This window comes from Prionailurus viverrinus, chromosome A3 (genome assembly GCF_022837055.1).
Source record: "Prionailurus viverrinus isolate Anna chromosome A3, UM_Priviv_1.0, whole genome shotgun sequence".
NCBI lineage: Eukaryota > Metazoa > Chordata > Mammalia > Carnivora > Felidae > Prionailurus > Prionailurus viverrinus.
In genome coordinates, this window is record NC_062563.1 from 20458277 (window position 1) to 20465439 (window position 7163).

At 47.9% G+C, this 7163-nt stretch overlaps 1 long non-coding RNA gene across 1 annotated transcript; it reads left to right on the plus strand.

Annotated features, from left to right (window-relative positions):
- Positions 1–419: 419 nt before the first annotated feature.
- Positions 420–1295, plus strand: LOC125161579 (uncharacterized). The gene is made up of 3 exons (XR_007150680.1): positions 420–494; positions 799–945; positions 1024–1295. It is a non-coding gene; the product is annotated as an uncharacterized LOC125161579 (long non-coding RNA).
- The last annotated feature ends 5868 nt before the right edge of the window (positions 1296–7163 follow it).

The window sequence follows — 7163 nt, forward strand, 5'->3', positions numbered from 1 at the left end:
TCAGTAGCTCACTCTTTTCTGTGCATTCCATGATGTGTACCTACTGCCTCTGACTACCATGGATGAACCTGTCGTGAGCATCCCCATGGAAGTCTCTGTGAGGGTATCTCTTTGGGCATGGAACGGCTGGGTCATAGGCTGTGTGTGTTTAACTTTTTAAGAACATGCCAGTTTTCCCAAGGGACTTCACCATCCCACATTCCCGCCGGCAGGACATGTGAATTCAGGTTGCCCCATACCCTCAACAACACTTTGGTCTTACTAGTCTCTTTAATTTTAGTTATTCCAGTGATGTGTGGTGCTATCGCTTTGGGGGTTTAATTTGCATGTTCCTGATCAATAGTGGATGTTAAGAGAATCTGCATTTTGACAAGAGCCCCCCTGTGCTTTGTACACACAGGATATATACGCAGCCATGTGGGAGAGCCCTCGAGCAGACAGAGAAGGTCCAGCGTGACGGTTGGCGGAAGCGATGATAAGAGGCAGGAAACACAGTAAGCTCAGTGATGGGTGATGACCGCCCATTCGAGGTAACTCCAGTCCCCATGGGTGGGTACTTTCACCGGCAGCGTAAGAACTGAACTGGCATGGGGTAGGTGTCTGTAATTGATTATTTCTTCCCGAAACGCATACTTTTCTTCTGATTTTGGAAACCAGACACAGTTTAAAAAAGAAACTGAAAACTCCCACAGACCCATGATGTACTGAGCATCTTTTTAAGCTAAAGCTGTGGTGCTTTATTGCTTTTTATTGCCGCTCGAACACATTACCGTAGCATACTGATTTCTTATCTTACAGGCTGGAGGTCAGAAGTCTGAAAATGAGACGCATGGGGCTAAAATCAAGGTGTTGACAGAGCCGAGCTCCTTCTGGGAAGAATTTTGCCTTTTTTAGCCTCAAGAGGCTCCCTATTCCTGGACAGGCGGTCCCCTTCTGGCAACGACGGTATGCCAACCGCTACTTTCTCCTCTGAACACCTCCTTCTTGGATGCTGACTATTGTCTCTTTTTCCCTCACTTCTAGAGTCTCCTGTGGTCACATTGGGCCCTCCCGGATAATCCAGGACAATCTCCCCATCTCGAGATCCTTAACTTAAGCACATCTGCAAAGTTCCTTTTTCCCCGTGAACTCATCTATTCACAGATTCCAGGAATTACAATGTGGACGTTTCTGGGGACCATTATTCTGCCTACCACACATGCACCTCTTTCCAGCCATCTTTTTTTCTATCTAGTGTCACCGTATTTAAATACATCCTAAGTCAGAATGATTTGCAAATCCTCCCCCCTCTTCCATGTAAGGAGAACAGATATGTGTCATGATAATAACACCTACCAGTCCTGACAGCAATAATGAGAATAACAGTTCACATTTATTCAGTTATTAAACCAATGTTCTATGTAACTCGTATGTACCCATTCATTTTAATTTTCTCGAGTTTATTTATTTTGAGAGAGAGAGGGAGAAAGAGTGTGTGTGCATGAGCAGGGGAGGGGCAGAGAGAGAAGAAGAGAGAGAATCCCCAGCAGGCTCGAGGCTGACAACACAGGGCCTGACACAAGGCTTGATCCCACAAACCATGAGATCACGACCTGAGCTGAAATCAAGCGTTGGATGCTTAACTGACTGAGCCACCCAGGCGCCCCCTTACTCATTTAATAACCCTGCCACAGCCAGAATGTTTGTGTTTCCCCCAAATCCGTATGTCGAAATCCTAACCCCCAAGATAATGCTATGATGCTTTGGGAAGTGCTTTGGTCACGAAGGTAGAGCCCTCATGAATGGGATTAGTGATCTTCTAGAAGAGGCCCCACATTGCTTTGTAGCCCCTTCCACCATGCGAGGACACAGACGGAGGTTCTGTGAACCGGGAAGTGGATCCTCACCAGATCTCGAATCTGCCAGCACCTTGATCTTGGACTTCCCAGTCTCCAGAAGGAGACTTTTTGTTTATGAAGCCACCCAGTTTGTAGCATTTTATTAGAGCAGCCCAAACAGACGAAGACGAACCTGACGAGGCTGTCCCTGTTATTGTTTCCATCTCACAGGTGTGGAACAGAGGCCCAGAGAGATTCGGAAACTCACCCAAGATCACACAGGTAGGCCACTTCAAAGGCGGGTCCCAAACTCTGGCTCTGGGGCTCGGGTGTTCGTTTTTTTTACGCACGGGGCAAGTCGGATTTCTCCAGAGAAACAGAGCCAATGGGATGTATATTTAAAAGGAGATTTAAAAAGAGGGCAGAGGAGATGGAGATGAGAAGGAATGGAGGACGTGAGCCACAGCGTAAATGTCAGCTGGGATTTTTAGAGGCGAAGAGAGAGCCGAGCGGGAGGAATACAGTAGCCAGCTGCTGGAGGTTACTGGGCTCTGGGATGAAGCGGTTATAAGAAGGGCTGTCAGAACGAGCCATGGAACACTTCCCTGGTATCTCAGAGAAGCCACCAGAAGGCCCATGCCTCCTGTCAATGCTTCGGGGTTAGCTGGATCCCCACCTCTTCTCCTGGATCTCTTGCTTCTCCGTGGAGGGAAGGAGCCTTCGTCTCGCTCAGGGATCTAGGCTAGTTACTGTCTCTGCTGCTTTTGAGTTCCTTCCTGGTTGTCGTTTTTTGTTTGTTTTTAACCTGTTTTCATGCTACAACATGAGCGTCTCCCTGCAATCGAAAGATTTTCCAAAAACACGGCTTGAATGACCACCTGCCATTTTCCGTCCTAATGCCTCGTAACTGTTGGTGTGACAGTAGTTGTGTCGGGCCAGGATGAACGGCCACATGGACGAGCAGGGCTGTCCTTGTCCTCGCACCCTGTGCCTACCTGGGAGAGTCCTCTCCGGCCTTGCGGTGTGCATTTGGAGCAAGGTATTTCCTGAACAGGCGGTTGAGGAAGAAGTAGCAATTGCCATGCACCGATTACTGGCTGCTCCCTGCATTCTCCAGGAGAACAAAATGGACTTTTTCTCTCTCAGGGTCACAACGTGCAATTGTACATTGTGTCCGTTGGCGGGGGGGGGGGGGGGGGGTCAGAAAAGGCACATGGGCCCTTTGTGTGGGACTAGTAGGATTCTGACCGAACTACCTTCCATTAGGAAGCAAAAGTTGTGGGGCCCCCCGGGTGGCCCCATCGGGTGAGCATCTAACTCTGTTTCGCTCAGGTCATGATCCCAGGGTCGTGGGATAGAGCCCCGAGCCCCAAAGGAGAGATGCTCTCTTTCGCTCTCCCTTCGCCCCTCCCCCGCCTCTAAAAAATACAAATTAAAAATTAAGGATATTTTTTTAAACAAAAAAAAAAGGAAGGAAAAGTTTTCAGACAGATCATCCCAAACCAGACACATTCTCAAAAACAAAATTGTCATTATTACTTACCCTAATAATAATGGCACTCACTGAATATGTACCATTTGGCAAGCACCATATTTATTGCATGCTTTAATTTTTTTTTAATGTTTATTTATTTTTGAGAGAGAGAGAGAAAGACAGAGCGTGGGGGGGAGGGGCAGAGAGAGAGAGGGAGACACAGAATCGGAGGCAGGCTCCAGGCTCTGAGCTGTCAGCACAGAGCCTGACGCGGGGCTCGAATTCACAAGCAGTGAGATCATGACGTGAGCTGAAGTCAGATGCTTAACCGACTGAGCCACCCAGGGGGCGCCTTTAAATAAATTCTCTTATTTCATCTTTTTTTTTTTTAAGAAACTCATGAGGGAGAGACCATCCCTGTATTATAAAGAAGGAAACAGATTTGGAGACTGTCACTGGCCTAAGCTCCTGTAACAAGTATATGGCAAGTCGGACCTCAAGCTCAGGTTTATTTGATTCCAAATTCCATCCCCTTCACCTTGGGTCCAGGGCTGCTCGCATCAGGGCCCGATCCGATGACGTATATTCATAATTTATGACATGTCAGAGGCAACTGCCCAGGAGTTCTGTGCTACTCAGATCAGGGCTCCCCGCCTCTTCCTGCCATCACGCCCAAGTCTCACTCCCAGGGGCTGCACCTCTCCTCTCTGTAACCCCACGACCGACCAGAGCCCTGCTTGCGTGGAATCGCAATCTTTTCGCCTGGCCACCTGGACCAGCCCCAAGGGCACCGTCAGATATTAAGGCCTGGCCCAGCAAAACTGGGAGTGGTCCTTATTCTCCCAGAGTAGCAGACCAACCTGAGGGGCTAGACCTCAGCCCCAGCCTCTTCCATCTTCTTTATATCTGTTGGGGCCCAGGGTCCCGCCCAGCCTGGCTTTGGGGCTTTTGTGTATCTCATCAGTGGCAACCACATGCCCCATCAGCCCATGTTCTGGGTCTGTTAATACGCATCGTGCCTTGGTATTTAGAAATGGTTTGCAGGGAGGGAGCTGGGATGCCACGAGGTCCTGCGAAGACAAAACATTAGGCATTTATTATAAGCAACCTTGTAATAGTGCTCACTTTATTTTCAAGGAAAAATCCTTATTACTCACACGTTCTCTAGATGTATGCTTTTCAGTATTTCTTCAGAATTGCCTATAAATCTAATTCTCTATTGCTAAATCAGGTCACCAGCACTCATTAAGAAGGTTTGAGTCTATCTTATCCGTCCCATGAACAGGACGAGAAAAGAAATCTTGTATCACTGCACGGGAAGTCGAGAGTGCCGAGATCTTAGGAAAAAGTGGTAATCACTTATTACTTATTATAATTCATTAAGCTTGTAGGAAATATTTAGATACTTAATTGGCATTTAACAAGATAGCTATAGAGAGTAAATGAGACATTAAATTCTCTTCTTAAATGCCCATTAGATTTGCTTTAGAAATTAATTGATAGCTAATTCATTTGCTATCAACTATTTCATTCTTTGCCAGCTGAGAAGTTCAACTTATTAATGGTAAACAGAGGCAGGAGAAGGGAGGACTTGTCCTTTCCAAGCTCTGCGTCGGCCTGCTGTAAAAGGCAAAGCTCCCCATGAGGCCTTCGTCCCATCCAAAGGGCGCTGTCTTCAGGTTTAGAGGGAGAGGCCCAGTCAGACCTTTCCAAACCGTCACCATCAAAGGCCCATACAAACAACACAGAAGGGGGCCAGAAAGTCTCTCGGCGAGGAACAGGTGGGATACGTTCAAACTGGGCAGAAGGTGTGTACATGGTCCTCGGGAGCAGTTATAAATGAAATGCCTGGGGGCCCGTCCTCGGGAACACGGAAGAGATATGTTTTGGGTGACTCGAGACAGTAGAGCAGTGGACTAAAATTACAAGGAGGAGACAGGAAGCTGAGCTCCCCAGATGCCCCTGCGGGGAAGGGCTTGCTACCCCAAACACTGGAAGCACAGCCAGTAAATTACCCACCCACTCCTTCGGGCTTTGCCACAGCTGTAGAAAGGTGCCCTCAGCAAGGCACACTCTTCCTGGGCCGGCGTCCAGCCACTGAATGATCGCAGGATGCTCCGGGTCAGCCGACTGTAACAACCCTGAGAGGCCCTATATGCTATGAAAGTCCCGGCGGGGCTGGCCAAGCCTTTGTGAACGTATTACATTGACACTTCCCTTTTGTCCTTATCAATATTCCACATACTAAGTCCCACCTTCTGCTTCTGCAGAACCTAATTTGCAACACGTGTGGGAAGATGATGATGTTTGTGTCCATCGTAAGCACTGTTATGGCTCCTGCCCTAGTATGTTGAACCACTTGGTTCCTTCAAACTGCCCACAACTATCTCTGGGAGTCACCACATGGTGTTTCCCGGGCAGTCCCCATGGCCATGGCAGGGTTTCAGCTCTTTTTGACCTTTCCTACTCTATTGTTTTTGCCTCTGCCCAAAGCTACATTACCTACTTACGGCAACATTTCCTCCTGTGGCAGAAATTGCCCGTTGACTACTGCATCTGCCTCTTCTTCGGGCAAAGAACTAGACCGGACTCCCCAGCCAGGGTGGCCATGTGAATGAGGTCCAGACAACAGAAAGCGACACAGGTGATGTGTGCCTGTTTGAGTCCTGGACACCCCACACACATGATTCTCCGAGAGCTCTCCTCTTGCACTGGCCGAATGCGGATGAGTCTGAGACCCAAGATGGAAGAAGCCTAGGTCTCAACATCTGGCCAGCGTGGAAGGCCTCCCTCAGGTCAGGAATACCCATTTCCTTAGGTGGGAGATGAACTTCTATTGCTGTAAATCACCAGGATTTGGTGGTTCATCAGTTACAACAGCTGCGGCTGGCTGAACCAAGATGGCACCCATCAGATTCCACTGCCTACCGCCAGGCATTCTCCTGGACACTTCTGCCATTTCCTGGGATACCTGCATTTCCTACCAATCACCAACCCTGCCACTGATGAAACCCTGTAGACCCCAAATCTCAAAATGACTCCACATTCTCAACACACAGAAGTCAAGAAGAGTTTTTAGGAATGTGAACAGACCATGCCTCCGTCCTTCCTCTGTGTGTAATTACTCATGAATGAATGGGCCTCAGAGTAATGTTAATCATCCCCTAACATAATAAGTATCTGGAACCGTTCTTTAGAGTTTTATTGAAGCAGAGACTCCTCCCCACAAGAGGCCGACCCAAGAGGTAAATAGGATCAACACTGAGCTCTATTCGGAATACCCCCTTCCCTTTTGGTGACTAGATTTGGGGTTCGAGTCATGCTTGCTATTCCTGACTCTCTCTTCCTTGACCTTGAATTTTCTCCATTAGGCTCCTCAGTGAGCCCTCAGTGCCAACAGACTTCTAAAAGATTGGCTTCAGCAAGTTCTCCTATATGGCTCCGTGAGGGCAGGGACCTCACTGGCCTTTTTCACCACTGGATCCCCAGCATCTAAATAGTTTTTGGTGTACAGAAGGTGCACAGTGATGTTTGTAAGATGAATAGTGGACATGTGACATTGAGTAAACAGCAGAACGGATGACCAGGAGAGACCTTTTCCAGTCCTGTACCGCGGTCAGTCTCGGGGGGAAGAAAGCTTCAAGGGATAGAGATAGATTTGCCATCTGTGATGACTCGTTTTTTTTAAAAACAAGTGCCATTTTCACTGAAGCAAGAAAACAGCTATAACCTCAAACCATCAGCCATGAAGCGTACTAGACATGTACTATGAAATCTGTACAAGGTACAGAGGTAGACGTAAAAACTTACCATCTAACAAGGTAAAAACTTAACATCTCACATTTCACTGTAGACCTTAAGCACGGAACAAT